This window comes from Rhyacophila brunnea, unplaced genomic scaffold (genome assembly GCF_057557595.1).
Source record: "Rhyacophila brunnea isolate RB1 unplaced genomic scaffold, BYU_Rbru_1.0 scaffold_20, whole genome shotgun sequence".
Taxonomy (NCBI): Eukaryota; Metazoa; Arthropoda; class Insecta; order Trichoptera; family Rhyacophilidae; genus Rhyacophila; species Rhyacophila brunnea.
This window is the reverse complement of record NW_028232860.1, coordinates 9,734,632-9,749,552: the sequence shown is the minus strand read 5'-3', so window position 1 is coordinate 9,749,552 and position 14,921 is coordinate 9,734,632. Positions and strand designations below refer to the sequence as shown.

Below are 14,921 nucleotides of genomic sequence, written 5' to 3'. Positions count from 1 at the left end.
CTTTCATTATCTGCCTCTTCTGTCAAAAAATAGAGATAATATTTTCATTGTATTTTAGGACGACAATTTAATAATCATAAAAAAATATACGGAGCAGTGGAGCACTACAAATTTTTGGTGCTCCAGCTCCTGGTAAAACCCCATTGCTCCACTACTCCGTGCTCCTGGTCCGAGCTCCGCTACAATGCTCTGGTTCTAGCAATAACTCAAAGACAAATTCCATGGGTACAAAAGATTTTACAGATACAAAACTATTCGATCGCCCTGTAGATATCCGTATTTCATCTATGTGTTTAGTCAGCAGTGTATCAAACCGGTCCCTTGTACCACGTGACGCATTAGATTAAATATACTTTTTCCCATATAAATTATGTGACCCTCTTGCGCCACACTTGTGTATGTACGGTGGATAGCCAACTATACTTCACTCACTCTTAATCTCTTCGTTTGCGCTTTCTTTCTTTGCCCCTAGCTCATCGCGTACGGACAAGCGCAAGGAGGAATTGACAAAATAAACATGTTCAAAAAACTATAAGGACTTACAAATAACGAATCCATTTTTTGACGCAGATGACGCAATCGATTTGTCAGAAGATTTGAAAGGGGATCGCGAAACGGTTCAAAATAGTCATGCAAATATTGAATGCAAACACCGAATTCTTAAGGGGGAACATGCTCAGCGTACGTCAAAATGGAGCTTTTATGCTATTTTCAAAGCATGATCCTGGACATTCATTAAACGTTGTAGATAATCTATTTACATAATTTTGAGGCCTTATTATTCTTCATAAATATCCTGCATAAAGTATTTTTATTACATAAAATAATATTCTTTTAAACCTCACGCTCTAATGTTTTAGAATATAGTCATATTTCAGTACGTCCATGTGAAGTGGTGTTAAGATTTTTTATATTTATTAATTATTAAAAGCATTTATAAAACCATTACCAAAATTTATGTGGACATTATTATAGTGAAATATTTACAATAAAAAATTATATTGATAATCTCTGCGATAAATGAAGTAGGGAGTAAGATCGTGGTAACGCGCGTTTTTGAACATGTACCGTTTAAAAAAAATCATCTTCAATAATTCCTATATTTAGAAAAAATGTGATTCTAAGATAGAGTATATTGATATTTTTACTAGATATCAATATTAGAACGTATGAAGTCACGAAAATAGTTTTTATTGTGGAGTAGCTTAAAATCAGTCAATGCGTCGGATTTCCATGTCCTTGAGCCTGACACTGATTAAGTAATATATAATATTAATATTTAAGCAAGGGGTTCTCAACATGTGCATGGAACCTCTAGTAAATGTTTGGTCAATGCTGGCACCTACTACATAATCATTTTTTTTTCTATTATTAGTTTTTCCGCTCAAAAAATCAGAATACAAACCGAGAGCTTTTTAAAATTCTGCTTCGCATTTTCCTTCTAATTCCAAGTCTACTTTCACAAAAAATCAAGAATTTTTCTTCGACAAATTCTTTTCCACATTTTTGCACCCCATGGACTGGCATCTCACTGTCTTTGCGAAAACGTGTATTTTCCAAGTACATAATATTATACATAAGCAAACTGGTATAAAATTAATGACTTGCTTTCTTTAAACGCACTTTTACCAATTTTTCCCTACTCAAAAATCTCTTACACCGAAATGTATAAATTTCAAAAATACCTTAATATCAATGTTCCCTTTGTGTTCCTTAATAAAAATTGATTTTGTTTGATTCATATTTCAACACTGCCGCAGGAGTGACAGAAGAAGGATAAGTGAATTCCCGCGCTTTGAACGGAGTCGTAATTATTATCCTTACTCCACCAGTAGACTCTTTGCACAATAGGATAATAGTTTGAATTTGAGTGCAATGAGTGTCTAGGTTCGAATCCTGGATCTGGCAAATACACATATTGTTTTTCAATTCGTGTGTGAGTCAAGGGGTATGGACCTAATAGGTTGAGCAAGTGGCTGACACCCATTTCTCGTTAAAAACAAAATCTGTTAATACAAACCTCTAATCTATGGAGGCCCATATGATCCTATTAGGGTCGGAGTGTCGAAAAGAAGACTAAAGATTACGGCAAATAAGACAATGAGTATTTCTTTGTGATTATGAGAGACAAACGTTTTCTTATATTTAAAATGCTTCAGTGTCCAAATATAAAACGTTTTTTTCAAGTTGAAGAATGTCAATGGTGAAATGTAGTAAATCACTGTCAGTTTTGCCTCTGGGTAGTAGAACACAGCTTATTAGAAGTTGGACATGCCCGGAATGCTTCTCATACCTATATAAATGTATGTTTAGCGGATTGTATAAGAGCAAAAAGACGTGACATATTGTTCTTGTACTGGAAAAAGTTTATTTGATTTGTACACATGAATTTTGTATTTACAATTTTCAAGAATTCTACTACCCTCCTTGTTTGTCCAATTCTTTATTGGGATAACATGCGAAGAGCATGCATTGCATACTGAAAAATATATTGAAACTATTTTTTCCGAAATGGATTACTGAGGGGATGGAATATTTTTGCAAGTGAAATATACATATTTTTACAGTATCAAAACTTACAATGCAATCCACCATTATTTAAAACATTGATATGCAGCCTTTTGGTCAATATTTTAATTGCTCGCTGACTGCACGTTGTACAAATGCCATTGACGAGTTCCTGGTATTCAAACTATGTCATCTTAGAAGTGGAAAGTAAGTGATAAATAATTTTTTTTTAACATACATAATTTTGAATTCATAGATAATTTTGAATCCTCTCGGGATTCGCGCCCACGCACACCGACTACAATGCTATAGGTTTCCTATCTAATTGTGGAAAACTTTAACTAATGGCTCTTACATTACTCTCTGAAGCGTTTTACAAACTGAGTTACTATCAGGAATGGGCTTTTGTATTTTAAATCGATGTAGGTATTAATTACTTTAATTACTAACCGACGTGACGGATCTCTCCAAGATTTTGTAACTTGAACTTGCGAATAATTTAAATAACTATTTTTTTTTATTCAACGAATAATAATTGACAAGATTTAGAATTAGATTAGAATGTAAAATTATTTATACTGAGCATACATAATTTAAAAAATACATCATACATTCTTAAATCTTGTGAATTATTCGTTAATTAAAAAAAATAGTTAATTTAATTTTTTAAAGTCACGGTGTCACTCATTATTCTCATTTACCTCACCTACTATGTACTGACCATAGACTATTGATACATCTAGACGCCACCCGTTGCATTGCTAAATGAAGCTACGTGCCGTGCGTTTGGTTTGTGGGCGAGCGAACGCATTCGTCTACAAATGTTCGAGACCATAGACCATTTCGCTAGTGCTCGCACTAGACGCTCAGAATTAAAATATAATATAATATAATTTTCTATTTTTTTACGTTATATAGTATTTTTAAGCGGTCAAAATGCAACCATTAGGTAAAGATATCCATAATTTAAGTTATTTTAAAGAAACACTTGGTCACTGATATTAAAATATATAATAATATACAAATAAATTATCACGAACATATTGTATCAACTTACCTATGAAACGTAATACCATCTTCTTGCTTATCAGTACGTTTCCATATTTTAATACAACACACAGAACCATCTTTCATACTTAATTAACTAAAAATATTTACCACTGACTTAATGTTTAACACAAAAAATAGCAATTTTAGCAACACGAGCTCGCAGGTTATCGACGCTACGTGAAGCAATTCACCACGATTTGCCGGCGATACTTTTGGAAACTAACTCACACATAATATAATAGACCTTTTATTTTGCTCTAGCGCGTGTCGCAGAGATTAAAAAGGTGCCGAATACTTTCTCACTCGCACTCATGAATCGTTTTTGTTCAGGCCTTGGTACTGACAGTTTATCATCGCTTCAACCGCAATTTCCCGTAATACATTCCTCATACTCAGACACGTTGAATCTAGCTATGGAAACCTAGATGCTTGCATCAATTTACTTATGCGTGACACTGACACAGGACTCGTGTAGTAGAGAGGAGTGACACCGACCCGTTCTCACTGTTCGATGGTCAAATCATCCGGGTCATAATCCTCAGTTCTGGGTCCTGACAATGTAAAAATCTGACCGGGCTCGAAACCCACCCCACGAAAAGAAACCCCTTTGTGCGCACGTCTGTTTTCTTCAGTTTTACTTCACCGAATATATGTATATTTTTAAAATTCAGATCGTAGAACCAACGTGCAATAATTAAAAATATTAGCGTTTTTTTTGATTTTTACAACGTTTTTCTTAGCTCGTATTCTTATTTGTTCGGTAAAAATCTTGCAATCGATTTTTAACTAACTTCCCGACTAGCTAGACATTTAAAACTCTTAGAATATATCAGAACACGATGCCAATGCATTTTTTTAATGCCTATTTTATAAAAAATATTCAGTTGAAAATGTCTCTCTGATGCGGACGAAACCGGTCCAGATTTATTTATTAAAAGTGGAATAAGTACGAAAAAAAATCGCGTTTTATTAAATTAAATTATTAATACAATGCATTTCCACCATGCATTGATAGTTAACAGGTTAAAAATAATTATTTATTTTACAACGTTTTTATTAGGTCGTATTCTTATTTGTCCGGTAGTTGTTTATTATCCGGTACAAATTTTGCAATCGATTTTTTACTAACTTCCCAACTAGCTAGACATTTGAAACTTTTAGAATATATCAGAACATGAGGCCAATGCATTTTTTAAATACTTTTAGCCATCTTTAAGTAGAATTGGATTCATTTTCAGTTAATTCTGTTTTGTATGAAAAGTTATTTCGACACCATTATCGGTTGTTAGGGGTCTGGGCTCCTAGCAACTAAATTATTAATATATACGTGTGTCACTATGGAAATCAATATGACATGTCAAGTACAATTTTTTTGATCGTTTAAGCTAGTCAAGTCAAGTTTATGTGGTTCAACAGAATTTAAAAATGTTATATTTATAAAAAATTCTTTTTATCTTGTAATTATTTAAAAATATTTTGCATGAAAGTTGCTTGTGACAATAGTAATAATTACAAACTATTTATTTTGTAGCTACAGCAGAAATGCGGAAGATATTGCATTTATTGCTTAATCTTATTTAATTTAATATTGAGCTTAGAGCTTAAACTCTAAAAAAGTAAAGTAGTCAAAAATGTCTTTTAGTACATATTTCAGGACATATTTTATAGAGCATATTATAGGAAGAATCAATGTGTCTTACTGAAGAGATAACACACAAAATCTTAAAACCTGGATAACGATGTAGTGCGTTGTCTGAACCTAGTCTATATAACCCCAGTTAAGGAAAAACGTATGTAAGTAATTTATAAAAGTATTTATAAGTACATTCACAATTTCTACGTAAATATTTTACTGTGCAACAAGGCGTGACTGAAACGGAAGGACGTACGAGAAAAAGCGCAAAACTTACAAACGAAATGTTTCACGCGATTCTTAGAAAAATAATTTTGAAAGACGTGACGATTTATTTGTGTCAACTAGCGACAAGGAAAAATGTCCAGTAAGTAGATTATTTTATAAATCCATAGTCATTAACTACTGTATCAGTATGAGTATGAGTTTATGTAATTTCAAGGATTTATATTATCTACCCACTCATTTTTAATTCAATTTCAATATCAATTTCAATTTAATTTATTTATTTTTACATATTGTGGACATTACAAATTATAAGTTTAAGACGTTCACAACATTATATAAAAAAAGAGATAGATAGTATGTTATTAAACAGTAGAAATATGTACATACAAAAATATTAATTATATAGGTACATGGAAATACACCGGATGAGTTAAGCAGACCCCATTTTTAAAATTTATAAAATAAGTCCACCTATACTCATCCTCACGTAGGTGGAATATATCAACACCCGAAGCAATTTCGTTGAACACAGTTATCGCCCTCCCAATTGGCATTACCAGTGGCAGGTTGGTTCTGCACCTTGGGAGAATAAACAACTGATGTTCTCTATTTCTAAGATAGTTATCAGGGACACACAGGTTAACACTGCCCAGAATGGCAGAGTTCTCATTTATACCTCGTATAAGTCGAAAAAAATACATAGCTAAAGATTTCTTCTAAATTGAAAACTGCAGTATGTAAGCATGCCTAAGAGAAAGTCAGTTGGATAAAGCCACGGATAGTATCCGTACAACCTCAAATAAAGGAGTCTCAAGAATTTCTTCTGAACCCTCTCCACCATAAGACCAAACTTCAACTGATGCGGTGCCCAAACAATAGACCCACTCTCAAGTCTGCTTCGAACTAAAGAATTAAATAAAAGTTTTAATACCGTAACATCCGAAAAGACCCGGAAGTACGCATGACGAAGCCCAACATTTTAAGCGCCTTGTTACAAATGGTAACTATATGGCTAATAAATGTCAGTTTACTCTCAAACGTAATGCCAAGATCCCTTACAGATGACATTCGTGACAGAACTCTGCCATGCATCGAGTATTGGAAAAACAACACTTTTGAGGCTCTGGTAAACGACAAAAGATTGCATTTATCAATATTGAATTCTAGTTTGTTACGCCTGCCCCAATCTAATATATTATCTATATCAAGTTGGAGCTGACGACAATCGTCCAAGGTGACAATTTCCAAAAAGAGTTTCAAGTCATCAGCAAACAACAAAAACATAGCATTTTTTATTACCAATGCTATGTCATTTATAAAAATCGTGAACAGCAACGGCCCTAAGTTTGAGCCCTGAGGGACACCAGAAAATGTGTAAAATGTCTGTGACTGATAAAGGCCGTACAATACGTATTGTTGACGGTTCCTAAAATAACTCCCGAATAGCTTCAAAAATCGATCAGACAATCTAATAAGTTGGAGTTTTTCGATCAGGACATCATGATCGACTTTGTGAAATGCTTTAGAGAAGTCATTGTAAGAACAGTCAACCTGGTGGCCTCTATCCAGGGCCGATCACACATAATTGGTAAATACCATCAGGTTAGTTTCCGTTGATCGGCCTGCTCTAAATCCATGCTGTTCATTTATTATAAATGACTCAATTTTTGGAGAAATCATGTTGTGCATGATCATCTCAAGAACTTTTGCTGGTGCAGAGAGAACAGCTACCGGCCTGTAATTTTCCACTGATGACTCTGTACCACTCTTATGGATTGGAGTAACCTTCGACATCTTCCACGTTTCCGGAAAGATACCTGTCTCCATTGTAAGATTATATATATATGCAAGTGGGCCTTTGACAAAATCCACACACCCCTTTAAAAAAAATGTAAGGACGTTATCAGGTCCCGAAAAGTGAGTATTTTTTAGTTTTTTAATAAATTTTAACACATTACTCTCATCAACTGGAAAAATATCAATGGACTGGGCACCGCATGATGGCTGTCTCTACCGGCACTATAATCCAATGTAGGTCTTTACGCCGGCATGCATATCTAAACTGCATCTGCAACGTGTCGAATACGTCGATGTGACGTTATAGTTATTCATAAAACACACATTGCCAAATAATGGAGTTCGGCACATTGGTGCAATGCGACTTTTTTGTTTGAAAAAAAACATCTATTGTTTATAGCGACAAATCGCATGCGTCTCAAGCTGCGAGTCGAATTCACCAGTACGCATACATACGCACACGCTATGAATTGGTCATCCCTGTTTAAACGTGTCACTATAGGCGCCCATGTGCGCGGTCTTCATATGCGACATCGGTGCAACGTTCCTAGAAGGTTTGATTAATGGCTGTGCGGCAGATGAGGCGAGTTTAGATGTGCGACGCGGCTGCCATCTACAGGACTCCCTTCTATCACACTTACTTACTACACAGTCTAACCATCACATTATATGACTCCAAGTAATCCAGTCTATTGAAAAAGACCCTTTTAGTGGTTAGGTGTTTTTAATAGTTGACACAATATGACCTGCCTTATAGAGTCACCTTACTTTAACAAGAATACAGGTATATCAATGTACAATTACTCATATAGAATGTCACAAACAATTGTGAAGAACCTTGTCTATTGAAATATAATATTTTTAAAGATATACAGTTATTTTCCATATTTTTCTTTCTAAGATAAAGCATTTTGATCTATAAATCAATTTCTGCATGATGACAATTTTATAGTGATTTATTTTAGTTTATTTGGGGAGAAGTCTTGATCGGAGTTCCTTGGGCAGTGTAATTCTTCTACATATTGTTGTTTTAATTAAATAAAACGCATTTTTTTGTAGTACTTATTCCACTTGTAATCAATAAATTAGGACTGGTTTCGTCCGCCTCAGAGGGACATTTCAACATTTATTTATTGAATAAAAGTGGAATAAGTAGTTACTACAAAAAAAAATGCGTTATATTAAATTAAAACAACGATACAATGCAGTTTCACCACGAATTATTGACAGTTAACAAAATAAAAGAAATTTTTCTACTTGCATCTTGATTGATGTTTTTTTGATTATATAAAAGTGTATTATGGTATTTAAGAGATTGGCCAATGCGTATATACAAGTTATAAAAATGATATAATTACTAATAATAACCAATATAACAAGAAAGAAGAAGGGAAAGTGTGTTATTATGTAAATATTTGAGTAAAATGATTAAAAAAATAATAAATGTAACCTATTTAAAACGTTAATCGCATGATACACACCATCATGAAATATCACATCCGTCATGCAACAGGGTATCACGAAGACTGCAAGGTTACGAGTGATATTGATGGGAACATGAAGATTAATATTTGCCATTATGAACAGATCGTAAATGAATCCACGAATAAGTAAAAAAAAATGCTTTAAAAGTCACTCGTCGGGTGGACAGGGATTGCATTGATAGTATACCCAGAAGGAAATGAGTCGATTTTTGTTTTATTATCATTATCATAAGGAAAGAATCCGCATGTCCTTAATTGGAGATATCTAAGAAATATATCGTGGACTCAATCCAACTTCATTATGATGATTCGAGCAGTGATGTGTGGTACAGATGCCATTGATTATGAATGTAGGAGTTATGTTACCATGAAATTACGTTTGTATTATTTTTCTGTATTGTTGAAAGTCGTGACGTGTAATCTAGTCATCACCGTCGATGGTTCTTCGTTTTTTTTTATATTCCTAAACTATTTATTAAATAAGGAAAAAACTGTGGTGTCGTTCAACTTCCGATAAGGGGAGAGTAAACAATACGTAAGGAGAATATGTAAAAGAAGAAAGAGGAAAAAAATCAGTCTAGCCAACTATAAAATGAGAATATCCTCTTGCTCGTCCCATGTCAGATTAAAAAAATACCAAACGTCAAATTGGCGTTTGTATCATCAGATGGACCGGTGAGTTCAACAGCTGGTTGGTTCGTCTCCTTTGATACACATTTCAAGACATTCCTAAAGAGTATGGTTAGCATAATTTGGGTAATCTAAAAGTCCATACTATATTCAATATCAGATAAGTGCGGGATAAATAAAAAAATATTTTATAGCTAGACTCAGTAGAGATTCCCAAATCTGTTTGGCCCACTTCAGAAAAAAATACTCAACCTGGAAATCTACCTTCTTTCAGCGAACGAACAGAAGGATTCGGATATTTCTATCTAAGGAACATAGTAAAGAAAAATGTTATTGTAAATAACAAGTCGTGGTGCCTATAATAATATAAAATTATGAATATATGTACACCAACCGTAGTTACATTTGCATTAAACAACAATTAAGATACCAAAACATTAATTAATAAGGGTACACTGTATTAATGTTTGGCTCTATTTTTGTCAGCACCATTCTTAAATTACCGCGTTTAGTTATTTTTTTAATTAAGACATTAAATTTGTGAGTAGGTACATGTTTTGCAAAATATGATGAAGGAAATGAAATTAAAATTTCTCTACTATATTGCCAATAATCCAGGATACATTATTATATGTGCAATAATTGCAGCCAGATTCTTTTGTAGCTGTCTCTAAAGTAATTTGCATTTTTCCGACCATGTCCGATCCTAATAGGATCATATGGGCCTCCACAGAGTAGAGGTTTGTATTAATAGATTTTTTTGTTTATGAGACATGGATGTCAGCCACTTGCTCAACCTATTAGGTCCATACCCTGACTCACACACAAATTGAAAAACAATATGTGTACTTGCCATACCCAGCATTCGAACCTGGGGTCCACGGCGTGATAGTCCAACGCTTAAGCCGCGCGGCCACCGTGGGTGTTTGCATATACTGCCCTTTTATTTATATTCAACGCCCCCAATTGCTTCCTAAGCTACTACCGCCCTCCTAGATCATTGCAGCGCCCTCTTAGGGACGGAACTGCCAAATTTGGGAAACTGCTAGAGATACATAAAATTGTCTCATCCCTCATGATAGAGTACACCCAAATTGCTCATTTCTGAAGTAGTAAGTGTGGGATAGATGCAGTTGTGTAGTTTTTCAACTTATGTTTGATTAAGAGAAATCACGCAATTGCACGAATGGTTGACAATAATTCATGATAACAAAGCTTAGGTATGTTAATATACCTTATTTTGTAAATAGTAATTTGCAGTGACGTCCCTAGACAAAATGCCGCCCCTAGGCAGCGCCAAAATGCCGTCCCATTTTTTTATACAGTATGTTTTATCATCCTTTCATGACTCCAATATCGAATAAATGTGTGAACGAATTTGTATGGATTACTAAAAACATGGCTGAGGATCGTGACCACATTTAAATTTCGCCATCCTATGAGCGACCAAGACTTTCCATCCTTCTCGATCTTCCGCTTCTCTCAGGGCAGAATGGATGGTGCCCCCAGTCAGCTCTTTCACTTGGTCGCTCCATCGCGCAGACGCTCTTCCTCTGCTTCGCCTTTCCTGGAGGCTACCCAAAACTACCACTATACAACAAAATATATACCACTACCAAATTAAATTTAGATATAAAAAGCGAATAAATAAGATAAGTATGTTAGACACTTACCCAAACCATCAGAGTCTGAGGTACCAATTGGTTGCTTGTTCTGACACATTTGGTTTGTACCATTTAGCAATATAAAGATTTATTATTTTCACACCATTTTTACTATGCTATTATTGTACAACATGTAAACAAAATAAGTTTAGTTATTTCTATACATACCAAATGATTTTCCTCGATTTGCCGTCCTTCGAGTAACTGCCGCCCCCAAGCGACGCTCAATCTGCCTACCCCCACGGGACGTCACTCGTAATTTGCAATTAACATTTTTACGATCAGAAAGCTCGGTGTATAACCAAAATAAATACCGACGAATTAAGTCATGCTTTAAATTTAATAAATGGGTAGGCGTGGAAAAGCTTTCATTCAGCAGTGAAGCGAAAATATTTGCCAATGATGTTGTAATAGGAAAATTCGACGGATATATTTCAGTGATACGCCAGGTTTTTATTTTTTCCAATTTTATCAAAAAAAAAATGCTGTTCACAATTTTCTGAGCTATTCAATCGTAAATCTCAGGAAGATTTTCATATTTTGATTTTTTCGTGTTAACAAGGCAAAAAATGCGGTGGGACCACCGTAAGAGAAATGAGTATTTTTAATGCTAAACTGATGTGACGCAAAGATGTCTGCCATGATTAAGTACATACTACATACTCAAATAGTTTATTTTATTGCGGTATGTTAAAAATAAATCATTTAACTTTATATAGACCAGAATAAAAATAAACTTTTGGATGCTTTGACCTGAACAAAAATAAGATTAAAAAAGTAAGGCAGTCACGACTCACGAGTAATTATGTTATTTAATGCAATTTAAATTTATCTTAAAAATCATCACCTGGAAAGCATGAATGAAAACGTTATATGAAAGGCAAATCCTAAATTTGAAAAATAATTACAAGATAAAAAGAACTTTATATATACAACATTTTTAAATTTTCTGTTCAATTATTATGCTCAATATGCTACAACTTGTACTTGATATGAAGTAAATAAAAAACAAACAAATATAGAATACAGAAATGTCATTTTGATTTCCATAATAACGCAAGTATATATTAATAATTTAGTTGTTAGGACCACCCACTTAGCAACCAATAATAGTGGATTGGATTATGGATTTCTTCCGAAATAACTTTTCATATAAAACAGAATTAACTGAAAATGAATTCAATTCTACTGAAAGATGGCTAAAGTATTAAAAGAATGCATTGACATCGTGTTACGAGTATGATAATATATTCTAAAAGTTTCAAATGTCTAGCTAGTCAGGAAGTTTGTTAAAAATCTATTGCATGATTTGTACTGGATAAACAACCACCGGACAAATAAGAATACGAGCTAATAAAAACGTTGTAATATAGGAATAAAGTAATCATGTCGTAAAAGAAAACAAAATATGATTTTCTCATAATAGTATTATCTCATAATTATTGACAGATGCTTAAATTGTGGAAATGGTATATATCAGTAGCGAAAGGTGGAAGTAGGGTGTGAAAATCCACCATAAATAATAGTGCATATTAAACTTTGTTGGTCATAAGCATTGGTTTTTCTTCAACCAAGACTACAATTTGCAGATGGTGTTGGTTAGTTTATAAAAATCAATTATACCCTGTCTAAACCAATAATATAATGGATGATCTTAAGCATATACATCCACCCTTCGCCACTGACTGGTGTAGTTTATCATATTTATGTATTGAGGTATTATAATGTTACAATAAGTTAGCCGTCTAAACTGTCAAAACTGTCTATCTCACTCTAAAAGTTAACACAGCCAAGAGAAGGGCTATTAAAATATAACACTTTTTTTTCATATGAACTTAAAAAGAATTAAAAATATACCCATTATAGGTACACCTGGCCCTTAGGTTACTTTCTAAGGACAGAAGAGGGTCAAGTCGGAATGTCATCTTGGGGAGTGATGTTGCAATAATTGATAAGAGGTATTTTATCTACTCTATCTGAGATCCCATCAAACACATTAATTTTTGTTATGAAAATTATTCGACAAAGTAGATTTATAAGAACTTGTCTCGGTCAAACAATTATTTTTTTTAACATACTGGAAGGGGCTCGAGAGTAAAATATGAATGATGTCAGATTTTAAATATTACGTTTTTTTAAAAAATATTTTTTTTTCATATTTAAATTACGAAAATTTGGATTTATGATACGTCATAAATATTAATTAGTTTCGTATTCACGAACCGGAATGCTATTTTTAGATTTTACACAAGACGGAGCTGCACTCTGATGCGTTCCGGTTAATTTCTAACCTTGGGTTTTCTAATTGTATTAGATTGGAATAGGATCGAAAAGTTGGAAAACCGGAGAACCAAATCTTGCAAAGGAACGTTGAACCGAGGAAAAACATAACCAAAATATTGAATACAAAATATATTACACCACTAGAAGGCAAGTAAATATTATTGTTATTAATTTTCTCATGGTTTTATCTGACCACATTCCGTGTGAAAACTGACAGTAAAACAAATTAACAGCTTTTCGTGAATCACTGCAGAGGCGCTGCTCACCACACGTGTTCGTTCATCACAGAATTAAATAATAAACTAAACAGCATGTGAATATTCATTTTTTCTCATACAATACACCGCGAGGAGAGTGAGTGAGTTTAGAAGTGACTGTTGTATATCTTTTCCGAGAAAAAAAACATATCGGCTCCTTTTGTGAATCAGATCGCTAGCGGTTAGATGCGTTGTTTTATTTTTGTATGTGGTAATTTACGAGGGATCTTGATGCAGTTAATGAATGTGTATATAATATATTATATTAAAACAAGATTATTACAATCAAACGATTGAAATAGAGATTTCTCTACGCTGAACTGAATTGGAACTATTTGGTAAAATCGTGCAATAAAATATAAAGAAACTAGTACTTTCAATGCCCCGCATGGTACCACATATATTGACAAAACAGCTGGAGGAACTGAGGATTATTCACCTCCTGAACCTCTAATTCAAAAATAAGTCATCCCTACAATAAAAACAGCACCCGTATTTATTGCAAACACCATAAATTGTGACTTTGAAAAATTCAATGACATTATTAATGGACGACGCACTCAATACAGTAGCTAGCAAGTAAATTCGCGCATTCGCATGTATAGGTAGACGTCACGCAATTCAATTATGCGATATCACGCATCAGGAATTTATAGCAATATGACCTTTATTGTAATGGTGTTAGAGCAGTGTTTCTAATGTCAATGTTCATTTGAGCGAACCCGTTCGAACCGAACCATTCGACAGACCCAACAAAAAGCATCAGGTATTTATAGCAATATCACCTTTATTGTAATGGCGTTAGAACAGATTATGCCATTCGGCAGACACGACAATAAAGTGAGTGTCATTTTCTTTTCCAGATGATTCGTCCATATTAATGTCATTGGAAAAATTAGACAAATAATTATTGTTCTGTTGTTACTTATTTAACTATTATGGGGGCCACCAACAAATAACAGTATTCTTCTTTTTCGTCGAGACTTCATGACTGAGGATCATGGGTCAGATGATTTAGCCGCTTTAGCCTTCTTCACAGCTTTGCTTTATCCCTCTCGGCATTCAGCGGGAATATCTTGGGGCAGGGGCGGCAGAGCATTCGTTAATGTGAAACCTGTGGCACTCTTTCACCGATTTTAAGCTCTCTACTAAAAATCTAACCAAGCCATATTGACTGCGGAATCTGCAAACCAGCTAACTGCACTTTTGAGCAACATTGAGATTTTATGGTAATTTGTTATCAAGAATGTTTCATATTACTCACACAAAAATTTTAACTACTAAAACCTATAAATAAATGCGTTATCGTTCTTCACACACAACTTACTGCCAACTGCAGGTGCAAAATTTCTAATATCGTTAAGGCTATACATGAGTTGAGGCACGG

At 34.0% G+C, this 14,921-nt stretch overlaps 1 protein-coding gene across 1 annotated transcript in view; it reads left to right on the top strand.

Moving 5' to 3' along the window:
• Positions 1-14,921, top strand: part of LOC147071150 (cell adhesion molecule DSCAM-like) — a 524,338-nt gene that overhangs the window by 65,900 nt on the left and 443,517 nt on the right. The window lies entirely within an intron of this gene.